The 14,317-nt window shown below is 46.9% G+C and overlaps 1 long non-coding RNA gene across 3 annotated transcripts in view; it reads right to left on the reverse strand.

Annotated features, from left to right (window-relative positions):
- Positions 1 to 1,085: 1,085 nt before the first annotated feature.
- The window catches only part of LOC121011892 (uncharacterized), a 13,645-nt gene continuing 413 nt past the window's right edge, over positions 1,086 to 14,317 (reverse strand). The window contains exons 2-9 of one of the 3 annotated variants that reach the window (XR_005781840.1): positions 14,016 to 14,083; positions 12,441 to 12,494; positions 7,754 to 8,114; positions 4,078 to 4,163; positions 3,715 to 3,960; positions 3,566 to 3,634; positions 1,288 to 1,383; positions 1,086 to 1,180 (exon numbers count right to left, since the gene is read on the reverse strand). This is a non-coding gene — a long non-coding RNA (uncharacterized LOC121011892). Of the gene's footprint in view, positions 1,181 to 1,287; positions 1,384 to 2,242; positions 2,575 to 3,565; positions 3,635 to 3,714; positions 3,961 to 4,077; positions 4,164 to 7,753; positions 8,115 to 12,440; positions 12,495 to 14,015; positions 14,084 to 14,317 lie in introns of those variants that run through there. The other 2 variants (XR_005781838.1, XR_005781839.1) reach the window with 2 other exon arrangements.

The raw sequence follows: 14,317 nt of genomic DNA on the forward strand, positions 1-14,317 counted from the left end.
GTGTATATATGTCCTTAGGAAGATAAATTTATCACACACACAAAAAATCCTGAGTTACAAAGACCTACAGATTGGTTCTTCCTTTATGTAGTAAATAGGTCCTTTACGGATGTGCTAATTAGTCTCCTAGATTCTGAGATGTCACGCTGTTCCTGGGGTAAGACAACCCCCTGAAACTGAGTAGGCATGCAAAGGTAAGATTAAACAAGTAATTCTCTTGGCCTGCTGCACACACCATTGTTTAGCTAGAAAAATTAAATTCTTATTCAAGCTTCTCAGTGGGTTTAATAAATGTTTCAGGTGCATAGAACCACGTGTGAGGCAGGAAGGAGCAAAGCCATTTGCTGGGAGTGACATATTTATTAACCTTGCTGAGGAATGTAGGACCTGCATCTGGGATGCTGGTCAGGAAGTAGGAGAACCTGGCAAAGAAGGATGCAGAAGATTCCTGTAACACACTTGCTCTGTCTCCTGTAGCACAGTGTAGCTGGAAGGACAGTGCTTCTGTTATAGTATCAGGAGACCTGGGTTCAGATGCCAGCTCTGTGGTTTTGAAACTTGTTACCTTGGACACATCACTTGTTACACTTTGCCCCCCAGTCTTGTCAATAGTCGCCATTTTGGGAGAACCTTTTATGTACTATGCACTATAGTTTCTCTGCTTTAACCTTGTTAGGTTCTTCTTCTTCTTTTTTTTTTTTTATAGTGGTAAAATATACATAACATGAAATTTGTCATTCTAACCATTAAAAAATTTTTTTTAAGTTTATTTATTTATTTTGAGAGACAGAAAGGGAGGAGCAGAGAAAGAGAGAGAGAATCCCAAGCAGGCTCCACACTACCAGTGCAGAGCCCAACGCGGGGCTTGATCTAACGAATGATGAGATCATGACCTGAGCAGAAACCGAGTCAGATGCCTAACTGACTGAGCCACCCAGGTGCCCTAACCACTTTAGAATATAGAAGTCAGTGGCATTAAGTACAATCACAGCGCCTCTGCTTTAATCTGGCATCAACCCCGTGAGACAGTGTGATCATTCTCTTCCTTTCACAAATAAGGAAACTGAGGCTCTGAGAAGTAAGATGATTCTTAGAAGATTCTTGATGCTAAATAAAGATTCTTGGTAGCTATTATTATTATTTTCCCTTCAGGACACAGCCCAGAGATCCTATTTAAAACCTTAGAAAAGGAAAGGAGAGAATGTAAGCTCTAGATTTATTAATTTTCCTGATGTATTAGCAGAGATACATGTAGCAGCCAATGGAGAAAGTGAGACTAGCCAGTACCCCAACAGTCTTGCCTTCCCTGCACCTGGCAGATGGGTGTCTAGGCTCCAGCTTCAGTGCTGATCTCCCAAGGCTGACCCATTCCAACCACTGCCCCTGGAGAAAGGAAATGAGTTAAGCTTTTCTTCAGACACGTTTGTATTGATTCTGTCAGTATCGTGCTGCTTGCTGACAGGAGATAGATGGCTCATAACGCAGCTGGGCACAGCACATTACGTCCCCGTCTCGGGGCTCCTAAATCATTTCGAAATTTTAAATTCCCTAATCAATATTTTATGGCGAACACAAGACAGTGATCAGGCCTGCTTCTCTCCAGGGCATGTGCTCACACACCGGGACCGGTGGATGTGAATGACTGGGGGGTCAGCCCCATCTGGGCAGGATTGAAGGCTGCATCCTCCTGAGGACAGTCACTCTGTCAAGCCAGGATCAGAAGGGCCTCAGAAGTCATGTGATCCCAGTGCACTCCTTTCGGGGCAAGAGACCTGAGGACTTCAGAGATGACGAGGCTGATCCTTGGTCACCTGACTCCTTGCAAAAGAGTCAGGTTGTATGACTTCTAGACCAAAGCTGTGAAGCCACGCCTAGCACAATGCCTGGCCCATAGTAGATATTCAACAAATATGCGTTTGGTGTGGAACAAATGCTAACATTCACAAAAAGCCAATGACTGGGCCAAATAAGGCCTTATGCTTCTTAAGCACTCACTAAGAATCAGCCTCTGCTCTAATTTCTTTACTTGTAAAATAATCAGTCCGTACTCACCCGCCTGTGAAGTAGGGACTATCATTATCTTTATTTTACATATGGCAAAACTGAGGCTCTGAGAGATGGCCTGCCTAAGGTCACATAGCTGGCAAGTGAGAAGGAACCTGTATTGGGGCTCAGACCCTGTGCCTTAACCACTGTGCTACATTGGCGCCCCCTGACCCACCCCCCTCCCCTGGAGAGACTGAGTTTGTTCTTTCCTGGTTGTATTTGGACCTGTATCCACTCTGCACCTGTGTTTCATCACAGGGAAAAGACAGATAAAAGAAGAAAAAGGATGTTGGTTCTGTAACCAGCTGGTGGATCAGAAAGTAAGCAGTTGGCTGTCAGATCCAAGTTTTTCAATGATACTTAGTGAAGAAAGATGCTGAAAGCAAAGGCCAGGCTCCTCGGTGTTTAGAGGAAGTAGCAGCTGGTTGGGGGAGGACAGGACCTTGGTTTCCTGACGTTTGTAGCAGGAAGTAGGTGCTCAACAAAGAAATTTCAATGATGCTGGCAGTCAGCAGGCCTGTTTAAGTGCTGCAGTAGAGAAAGAAAAAACAGAAGAAAAACCCCTCCAAACCCCATACGCTGGCTAATAAGGCCTTCCATACAGGATCTGGTCTCTCCCTGCCTTCTCTTGGGGTTTGCCCCCACTGACTGTGCTCCAGGACTCCTGCATCAGGACCTGCTTTACACCAGTTGTTCCCTTGGCCGGATGTGCTCGTCCACATAATTTTCCCACTTCTGGCGCTTGCTTGTGATCTAGATCTCAGCCTACAACATCACTTGCGCAGAGAGGCCTGCCTTGTTCACCTAGTCTAAACCGAGAGCAAGGCCCTTCATCCTGAGTGTGTAGGCCAGCGCCTGACTTGTGGTAGGTGATGAGCAAATACCAGCTGAACGAAAGAAGGGATTTAGGGATGTTTTGAAGAAGGCTTCTCAGGTATCAGGCAGAGCACACTGCTCCTAGACCTCGGTAAGAAGACAAAGGATAAAATAGCCCCGCCAAAGGGTCACTGGCCTGTGAGTGACCATCTCCTCGGTCAGGGATCTCACTTGCCACCTACTAGGGAAGCTTAGGCCACTTTGGGGCAGCTCTGATCCCTGCAAAGTTCTTCCTTACTTGGGCATGAAACCCGACTCTTTGTAGCTTTTACCCACTTATTGGTCTTGATTCAAATCCTGGGGCTACCTGGAAGCTATCCTCCATCAGCAGAAAGCTCCCAAGGCACAGAAAGCCCCACCGTTGTGGGCCAGCTGTGCAGGCCAGAAACCGGAGGGAATAGCTGTCGGGTCTGAGCTGCAGGGATCTTATGATACACCGTGTAGCAGTTTTAGCTGTCAGAGTTAGCTTGCTTTTCCCAGGAAACATGCAGGGAATTCTGGGTCAATGTTCTTGCAATCCTCCTAGAGCAGTAGGAGGTTTTGCCAAGAGCAGGGGAAGGAAAGCCAAGGACTTGGCTGTTTTCCCTTTAAAAAACCCTATTACAAATGTGGCGATAAGAATCACAATCTCTTCCATGCTCACGTTGTTTGATGTGTTGCAAAGCCCTTTCAGGCACATGATGGGGTGCTCTCATCAATCTTATCACTGCCTCTGGAGAAGAAAAGACTTGCATAAGATACTCTGCCAGCAAGAATTCAACACCCATGCCCCTCCCCCAGTGCTTTACTCACACACTATGGATGACTTCAGGCCTATCTGTGATCATGGAGTCATGCTTCTCAAACCCGGGTTCATAAAAGTCACCTGGAAAGTTTGTTAAGATACAGATTCCTGGAGATTCTGGTTCCATAGGTCTGGGGTGGAGTCCAGGTGTAACAAGCATCCAGGTGATGCTGATGCTGGCGAACACCTGTCCGGATGGCCGCGACCAGCCTCACACCATTGCCTCTCTCTGAACTCCAGTGAGTAGCAGGTAACTGTAAAAAGCATGCTGCATAAGGGTGTCTCGTTTGATCTTATGAGGAGATAACTACATTTATTGTTTCCATTTCACAGACGAGAAAGTGATGGTGCAGAGAGGTCAAATAGCTCACCCGTAGTCCCTCATTTGGTAAGTGGCTGAGTCTGAATTTTGCTGGACATCAGAGCAATGGATTTAACTACAATGCCATACTCCTTCCTGGAAGTGAGAGGGATTTCTGGCTAACCGGGTCTCCTGTCCTCATTGGAAGAAGGACCCTGCTTCCCACTGGGCCCTAAGATGAAAGCTGAGGTCCCTTGAGTCTAGAAAAGAGACTAAACTTCTTTCCAGGTGTCCCAGCTAACCTGACATCTAGGTGATCTCTATACTGCCCTAGTGCAGGCATCAGACCATACTCACAGGATCATGTTAAACTTCTGCTAAGCTCCAAATGCTTTTGTACAGGGCGGAGCAACCCTGGGCAAGACTGCCAAGCAAGTTTGTTGTGAAAACCTCCATCCCTATGCACTCCTGCCTGTGCCCCCTGCCTTCCCCCCCACCCCCATTCTTCCCTCCATTCCTATGTGCTCCTGCCTGTGACCCCCTGCCTCCCCCCCCCCCCCCACTATTCCCCCTATTCCTCCCTTCATCCCCATCCCTGCAAACCCCCTGGGTTCCTCCGCAGTTTCCCGGGTGAGTGATCCTCCTACGTGCTCCTCCCCATATGCTGCCCACTTCCTGCTCCCAGCTACTACGGGGTCCCCACTGCTTGCTCCTCCCTACGTCCCCTACTAGACTTTTGGAGCCTTCCTCTTTTTGATCTTTTGAACAGAATGACAATTATTAAACTCTCAAAATGCAAAGGTTAGCAAGTTCACGAGCAACTCCTTCCACAAGTCTTTGGAGAAAGTGATGGTGAACCAATAGAATTCATGTCTAGATGCTGAATTTCTGGCATCAAGATGGGCAGGCAGGAGGATTTGGGAAAGCGGTCTTCCTTTCCTCCTTGTAGTTTCCCTTCATAGCACTGAGCACAACAGTTGTCTTGTATTTTATCTGTTGGATTGCCTATTTAACCACTGCCTTCCCACTGAACTGTAGACTGCATAGGGGAGTACAGATTTGATCTGTTTTGCTCTTACTGTTGCCCAAAACCGAGACTTGTAGTGGGTCTGAAACTTAGTCACAACTCAGATGTGCTAACTGTACTGTTATTTTCTTAAAACTGTCACTAGGCATCATTTTTTTTTTGCTATAGTGAAAATACTTATTCCTGACAATTAAAGGTAGCTTAGTCAAATTCTGTCTCGATTTGTAGTCTTTTTTCACTACCCAGACAGTAAAAACGAACTTATTTATTTTACTTTTTTTGAAGTTTATTTATTTATTTTGAGAGAGTGAGAGTGAAGGAAGGGCAGAGAGGCAGGGAGAGAAAAAGAACCCTAAGCAGGCTCTGCACTGCCAGTGCAGAGCCTGAGGCAGGGCTCGAACCCATGAACTGCAAGATCATGACCTGAGCTGAGATCAAGAGTTGGACCTTAACCTGACCTAGCCATCCAGGTGCACCCAAACTCACTTATTTTAAATTCAAACTTTCTATTGGCATCCTTATCCCTCATCAAGTGTTCTCTCTTCTCCTGCCTGGGGTGGCACTCCCTGCAGGAAGGAGTTATGGAATCATGTCAGCGAGAGGGAGGACGGTTCCTGTCTGGTTTGTGTTCGGGCTTCTGGTCCTGGCTGGCCTCTGAGGTGGAGCAGTTGGTCCTACCAGGTTTGGGAGCACTACCCTCTGTTCTCACTGCATTGGTGACCTCCATATCTGCAGCCCATGTAATGTGTGGCCTGTCCTTCTGGTTCAGAACAAGTGACCCTGACCAATGCCCTATGAACTCATGACAGGGGGCCTTTCTTTCCACTTGGAATTCTGTAAGCAACCACCTGGAGAGGTGCCCCAGAAGGGATAGGCTGAGTCCAATCAGGACACTCATGCCACAAAATTCTACTCCGTGATTTTCCTTGAGCTTCTCCCCCTCCAGTGGAGGTAAACTGCTCCCACCTCATGTCTCCATCCTGCCTACTCTACAGAAGTCAGAAAGACTCTTTCATCGTCTCAAGTGCCAAGTTCTCGCATTGGAAAACCAGGGCTCTCAAGATTATTGTCTTCTCTGTGAACTTAAAAAATTGAACTTGAACGTCAAAGTCTTCTTGGAAAATTTAATTCCTTGTTCTCTCTTCTACTCCATCCCACCCCACATCATGGGTAACTCAGTCTATGAGGATGGAGGGCTGCTGGGCAACACAAGCCACCAAATCACCAGAAATGAAAAATATGTAGAGTAACATTGCCAAAAATTATTCTGCTTAGCTTTAGGCACAAATATTTATGGAATAAACAATAGTGTGGGCTCAGGGTAAATTCTGGGCTAAAATTAGGGCTCATTTTGAGGTCTTGAGAGCCTTAGAATGTTGAATAGATGAGGACTGATTGGCACTCTTAAATACAACATGCCAGGGAGAGCCCAGGGTAACATGGTGATGATTATGATGGTAACATTTAATTTGCAAGTGTTTTTCCTACAAACTATTTTATAATTTATCCTTCGTTTTATTAAGCAATACATTGTATGAAGCATAGTGCTAGGACATGTTCCTATGCAAGGAGACAGAATTTATTAAGTTTCCAGCATTGATAAATTTTCCTCTTTCTCCAGCCCATCAAAAATAATCTTCTTGGGATGCTTGGGTGGCTCATTCGGTTAACCATCTGACTCCTGATTTCATCTCAGGTCATGATCTCGTAGTCCTGGGATCGAGCCCTGCATCAGGCTCTGTGCTGAGCATGGAACCTGCTTGGGATTCTCTCTTTCTCTGCCCCTCCCCACTCTCCAAATAAATAAACAAATGAATGTTTATTATTTAAAAAAATTTTTTTTTAACATTTATTTATTTTTGAGACAGAGAGAGAGCATGAACAGGGGAGGGTCAGAGAAAGAGGGAGACACAGAATCTGAAACAGGCCCCAGGCTCTGAGCTGTCAGCACAGAGCCCGACGCGGGGCTCGAACCACAGACCGTGAGATCATGACCTGAGCTGAAGTCGGACGCTTAACCAACTGAGCCACCCAGGCGCCCCACAAATGAATGTTTAAAAAAGAACTGAAATTAGGAAGTACTTTAGGGGCACCTGGGTGGCTCAGTTGGTTAAGCATCTGACTTCGGCTCAGGTCATGACCTCATGGTTCATGGGTTCGAGCCCTGCATTGGGCTCTGTGCTGACAGCTCAGAGACTGGAACCTGCTTCAGATTCTGTCTCCCTCTCTCTCTGCACCCCACTATGCATAAGTGTTTAAAAAACCCAGCTTTTGGGGCGCCTGGGTGGCGCAGTCGGTTAAGCGTCCGACTTCAGCCAGGTCACGATCTCGCGGTCCGTGAGTTCGAGCCCCGCGTCGGGCTCTGGGCTGACGGCTCAGAGCCTGGAGCCTGTTTCCGATTCTGTGTCTCCCTCTCTCTCTCTGCCCCACCCCCGTTCATGCTCTGTCTCTCTCTGTCCCAAAAATAAATAAACGTTGAAAAAAAAAATAAAAAAATAAAAAACCCAGCTTTATATATGTGTGTGTGTGTGTGTGTGTGTGTATGAAAGTATTTAAAAAATTCTTGTTATCTAGCCCAATTTTCTCCTCTTGTAGAAATGCAGAGTCTCAGGCACCATCCCAGATTTGCTAAATACAAATCTGCATTTTAATGAGTGAATCATACACATCACTGAGTAGTTAGAAACTCTACTATAAATAATATTCACTCATCTCCTACCTTCTGATGCTGTGCCAGGTGTCCACTCTGCCCCTGATTCTTTGCCTCCTGTCCTGTCCTCTATCCCTTCTCTCCAGGGAAGATGGGAGCTGGGGCTCCTTAGGTTTATCTACCTTATAAAAACTTGCTCTGCTCTGTGCTGACAAGACATTTGCATTTCAGAGTCTTGTTTAGCTTTGCACTGCACTTCAGCACAGAACTTGAAGTTTCTCCAAGCAATGGTTTCTTGGGGGAATGTTGTCATGAAGGAGCGAGGCAGCTTTTCCTTGGTGACATTCTGTGCCTGCAGATCTGGATCTGGGCTTCATATTTGTTGCTCTCCAACTGTGCTGATGAGATCGTTGTGATCCTGTTATTCTCCCTGAACACAAACAGAGCTCATTGAACTTGGAAACTCCCTGACCTGGGTCTCCAGGTGGGGGTGGAGGAGTCTGTCCTGCCCCTCCCCAGGGAGTTATCCCTCTCCTTGCATGGATGTTCCCTGTAGTCTACCTACTGGGGACAGAGGTACTTGATAGCGGCTGGCTATTGTGCTCAGTTGCTGATTGAGATGAAACATCATTTGTAACAGTTATTTTTTATTTAGCACCTTCTGTATGCCAGGCACTGTGCTAGGTTTATGATTTTCATTTTATAGCTGATGAAATTAATTCTGAGAAACATTAAGTGATGTCCTCAAGGCCAAATGGCTAGTAAGTGGCTGAGCTGTGATATAATTCCAGGTTCATACTCTGAACTCTGAAATTCATCCTTTTGCTAAGTCACTTTTTTTTTTTTTTTTTAAAGAAATGTTTCTCTTTAACGGCGGGTGATTCCTAAGTTCTCTTAGGCAAAAAGGGACAGACTCTCACAATCTTGAGTCTTTGAGACCTCTAGTGCAGTGGCTCTTAAATTTTAGTGCACATCAGAATCAGTGGGCGGGCCCGCTAAAACACGTATTCGGCAGTTATGGGAGGGGGGACAGCATTTGCATTTCTTACAAGTTTCCTGGTGATCCTGCTGCCACTGGCACAGGCCACACTTTGAGAACCACTGTCTTAATGGTTTGGGGAAGTGTGGGAAGCAAGGCACCTGTTGTTCCCAGCCTCTCCAGCCCATGGTGCTGGTGGGGCAATGCTGCCTTAACACCTGTGGCTTGCTTAGTGCTTCCTGAACATTATTTCACAGGAGAGCAGAAGGATGGTTATTTGCATGTGTTTCAATGTAGTGTCTCGCATCTGGGTTGTGTTTAGGCTGGTGCACTGCCCTCAACTCATGAGGGTCACCTGCTAACAAGATGAGGACTTTAAAGCCATACAGTAACATAAGTAAAGTCCTGGAAACTGAAAGCATGTTGATTTATGGGCATTTCCCAGGAACTAGTGATCCAGTTCAGAGGGGAAAAAACCCTGGCTCATTCTCCCTAGATGGCTTCTCTGAAATTTATAAGATTAGTAGAAATGGGATTCACCATTTGCCTTTCCTTAGAGTTATTATTTTTTAATCTGCATAGCCAAGGTTCCAAACAGGGTCTGCTTTGAATTTTTATCATCAAGCATGTTTGGGTGGACCACTAGGGGTCCATCTACATGGCAACCCAATAGGCATCCGGTCAGAGAGAGTCCTAATGTATGGAACGTTGGGGCTAATAGCACTGGGATGTGCAGTTAGATAAGGGCTGGTTATGAATGCTGGCTCTGCCATTTGACAGTTGAGGGTCTATAGGCATATTACTTAACTTGTCTGGGCCTCATTGTCTCCAGAATCAAGGCTGATATAAAAAATATTTAGCCAACAGATACGGCATGGGCATCAGCTTGTCAGAATGGATGGAGGCCAAATCAGAAGCAATGCCAGCTGTAAATAAGCCAGAGCCAGTGTGGACGACTGGCTTGCATTTTCAAATACGATGTGGGTTCCATCTGTGGTTTATCTCTGTGCAGGGGATATGGGTTTTTACTCAGTAAGGAGGAGGTTGGTGTTGTGTGTGTGTGTATGCATGCATGCACGTGTGTGCTCTCAGAGAACAGCAGGAAACTTTCGTGGGACTGAGGCCACATATATTCTCTGTTGAGGGTCAGGAGGGATACCTCTTTTGGAAGCCTTGGAACATGGCCAGTTTGGCCTGTCCCACTCCCTTTCCACAATCTGGTAGCCCGCGGATATGAAGCCAAGAATGAGAGAGGATCCCATTGGTCAATCCATCTTACAGTGCTATCTTTGGAGAGAGGCAAGGCCAGAAGCTATTGAACATACAGAATATATTGAATTTATAGAAGCTATTGCCTGAGATATTGAAAAGTACAAAAGAGTGTGTAAAGGCCTCCTCCCCCAGAGTAGAGGACCGGAACGTTCTTTGTACTGTCATACAGTCATTGGCTGTTCTGCTTTACCTCTTCTGGGAAATAGGACAATGCTAGTACCTACCTCATTGGCATGAACTGAGAGGGAAATGAGATAATTAATGTGAAACAATGGCACACAGTAGGAACTTAACAAAAGAAAACTTTGTGTTGGACCACGATCTCCTAGGCCATGTACTTAATGCAGCAGGAGCTCTTTGAGACTTGGAGGGGGACTTAGTCTTACTGCCCGAGGGTTTTACCTGGGATGCCGTATGGACCTTGCTCATTGATACCTAAGCAGGTCCTTCTGGGAAACTTGTACTAAGTTCTAAGACAGATGAGCCATTTATTATTCTGGGAGAGAAAGTCAAATAAAAGTGCTATTGAGTTCTAACAAGCAAGATGGAGGAGGTCTTCCTATTTGGGGCCTCATGAGAGAATATCAAGGTTGATGGCAATAGTGTCTGTCACCTCTGTACAAACAGCTTGGGCAGCTGCAGAGGCCACGGCGTGGCTGGCCGTGGGGTGAGTGACTGGGTCAGTGTCTGTGGAGATGAAGGAGGGTGGCCGTGGGGCAGTTGCACACCTCAGTGTCCTCCCCAACCTCAGATGTGGCCTCTGCTGGCCCTTGTGGGGGCACATGGCGGCCACGAAGGACCAGGTGTAAAGAGGGGCTACTTTGCTCCGGTTCTAGGGACAATCAGTGATTCAGGCCCCTGGGGCCCCCCTGAGAACCTGGGGGAGGCAGGCGTCCAGCCACGCGGCAGGTGGAGACGCAGAGCCAGAGCCTTTAACGTCCTTGTGCTCTTCTGGGCCGCCACTGCCTGGGAAACAGCCACCGACTACGTCTGCATCCTCAGACGTTTCACCCTCTGTCGCTCCCCTCAGCTATCTCAGATGCTGTAGTCTTTACCCTACCCCTGGATTAATTTACAAGTTTGGCTGCTCTATCCGCCCCTGAAACTCTTGTCTCTGGAGTCATGTGGTTTGCTCCTTTGATCATCCTCTCACCTCCAACCCCCCTCCTTGGAAGTCTCTTTCCTCCACCTACATCTTTACCTCTGGTACCCATTCTCATTCTCACTCACTCTGGGAAACTCTGGACTCAAGAGTTCAACTGCCACCTCATGGATGGGCCCCTAAATCTCCATCGCCATCTCCAGCCAGACACTCTTTCCTCAATATCTGGATGCCATCTGCATATTCTTCTTCGGTTCCTGCCAGGGCCATTGCACCAACCTCCTAACTTGGGTTCTCACTCCAGGCCCACTGTCTTCTAACCCACACGCTTCCTGCTGCCCAAGTGGTTTGTTTTGCTTTTCCCCAAAGTACCCATGAGATCCTATCCCCAAGCAGCTTCAATGACTCACCAATACGGATAGGATAACTGCCTCGTATGGTTTAAAAGCATCTTGCTCCTTGGGGTCTACTTCCTCGCCAGCTTCATTTCTTGTTACTCTCACACCCCTATCTCCTACTCTCGCCTAACTGAACTTGTTCCATTTCTCAAATATGCTGTGTTTCCACCTCCTCCTGCCTTTAGACATGCTGTTAGCTTTTTCCAGAATGTTCTTCCTCTCCCGTGTGCTGGTGACTTCTTTGTCATTCAGACTAGGCTGTAGAAGCACCTCCTTTGTGAACTGGAATGTGACAGACATGGACATAGCAGTCACACAGGACCCTACGCTCAGAAGATCCTCATATTTGGTTTAATGCTCTTCTGTCACCATCTTAAAATTCTGAGAATTTTTTTTTTGACAGAGGCCCTGCATTTTTATTTGGCACCGAAGCCCATAAATTATGTATCTGGTCCTGCTGACACCCCCACAGCAACATATACACAGCACAGCCATGACACTTATTAGGTTGGACTGTGGTGGTTATTATCTGTCTGCTTCACCCACTGGCCTGTGGACTCCTTGGGGGCAGGGACTGTGTCTTGTTCATCTCTATTCCTCAGCCCACAGGACAATGGATGACAAACAGTAGGGGCTCAATAAGTGCTTGCTGACAGAATTAATTCATGTCTGTGGGTCCTTTTTTCCCTGAGTCTGTGAGCACAGCCTTTCCCTTTTGAAAACATTTGCCATCTGAAAAGCAGGCACCAGAAACTGTGAGCTCCAGTTTCAATTTACTTTTTTTTTTTTTTTTTTGAACTTGGCTTTATGATGTAACATAACTCCATTTACTTCTTGGAGCCCCAGTTTCCTTATCTGTAAAATGAAGGGTACGATGGAACAGCCCAACGCATGAGGGGCTGCTGGGCTTCAGCGGGCTGGCTTCTCCACCTCCACCCCCTTCCCTAAAACTGGGTCTCTCAGGAAACTTGAGCGTCCTCACCCTTTGTCCTCATTTCTCCTCACCTTCTCTCTCACTCCCCTTCTTTTGTTTCTCATCAGGAAAGGCAAGGCCAGACTCTTCACTCAGCAGAAGCAGTGTTTGTTGACATTTGGAAAAAAAAAATGAAGAGAAAAGTCAAAGATCCTTCAGAATCTTGGTGTTTGAATATTTAAAGGCGATGAATGCTAGAAACATTGACAGGTCTTGTGTCAGGCTTCATTCTGATCCCTCGGCCCATTATTTAGTCTCTAAACAACAAAAGTAGCTCCACTCGCAGGGGCCCTGTGCAGAACAAATGTGCTGTTCCGCCTTCCTGCCGGTCCGCTCCCTCCCCCAGCTGCCCTACTGCTCTTGGACTGTTCCTCACCCAGGGTGTCCAGTGTCTGGATGAGGGTGATGGCATGGGAGGAGGACCAAGGAGGAAGACCTCGTAGATGGGCTCTGGGACCCCCACCCCTGTCTCCACCACCTCCACTGCTTTTCCCTAATGGGTTTCTGTGTAAGAGGTCACTGGAAAAAAGGGGTTGTAATGCTAGAAAATGCATGAAAGCCTCTGTCTACTGACCCAGGATCAGATCTCAGTTTGAGTGTGGGGCCTTGGCAGGTTGTACTGACTCAGTGGCATGACTGCTGTCAATAAAAAAGAATCCAAATTACTTAGGCTTTCTGTCCTTACTCTCAGCCGAATTACTGTGGAGGAGTCGGGGTCCTGGGTCCCATGTTTCCCTGGCCGTGGGCTGAGTTTGGGCTCAGGATCAGATTCCTTGCCAAAAGCTAGGACAGAGCTATTGGTAACATTGCCACAGACATCAAATGGCCTTAGACTCCACTTCTTGACTGAAGGGTTTGTGTACTTGCTAGGAGGCCATGCAGTTGGGCCAGGGGGCAGGGGAGATCTGTTAGTTCTGAACACCCCTGTCCTCTTATCCCCAGATCCAATAATAACAATAATAACAACAACAACAACAACAACAATAATAAAATAACTTTTTCCCAGAGGACCTTCTCGTCAGCCCAGCCATGGAAACCATGGAACAGAGGAAAGCATGTGATGTAGAGCAGAGATGTTTGAGTTTGAGTCCCTGCTTTGTCATTTAGCTAGCTCTCAAGCAACTAAATGGGCCTGGTGCTATGTTACCTCCTGCAGGCAATAAAAAGGAATTTGCATTCTAATTGGGGAGAAAAAATCTTAACTTTCTGGGTAGCAAGACAGTTCTCTCTCTTCATCTTTAGCCCCTGAACAAGCCAGAGAGAAACCCAGAAATGGAGGAGGCGGACCTGGGCACAGTATCTTTCACCATGCAGGAAGGCTGGGAGGGGACAAAGGTAGAATAATCAGCTCAAAATTGCATTAATGGGAAAATTGCAATAATGGGATAAATGTGTGTCTTTCTAGCAGCCCTGGTGATGAGTTTTGGCAGGATGTGAATCCTTGCAGTTTGAGATGTGTCTGGTATATTTAGATATTTGGGGAAAGAGCAAACTACAAACTTGGATGATAAACCCTAAAGTCCTTCCTCCCCCCCATGGACCCAGAGCCCCCAAACACATGTCCAACAGCAGAAACTGGGGGCAGAGTAGACCTATCGTTGACTTACCACAGACAGCAGAGCCTGAGCAATGGACGTCTCGATGCTACATAATACGTGCAGGGAGGGAGTGGGTTCTGGGTGTGTGGGGGGAGGGTAAAGAAGGGAGAACGTCAGCAAAGGGTTAAATAAGATGGGGACTGAAGGAGGGGTGCCTAGGTGGCTGTCAGTTAAGCAGCTGACTCTCGACTTCAGCTCAGGTCATGATCTCACGGTTCATGGATTCGACCCTCGTGTTGGACTCTGCACTGTGGATTGGGGACTGGCTGCTTGGGATTCTCTCTCTCACTCTCTCTCTTTCTCTCTACCCC

Source organism: Herpailurus yagouaroundi, unplaced genomic scaffold (genome assembly GCF_014898765.1).
Source record: "Herpailurus yagouaroundi ecotype Mexico unplaced genomic scaffold, PumYag 195, whole genome shotgun sequence".
NCBI lineage: Eukaryota > Metazoa > Chordata > Mammalia > Carnivora > Felidae > Herpailurus > Herpailurus yagouaroundi.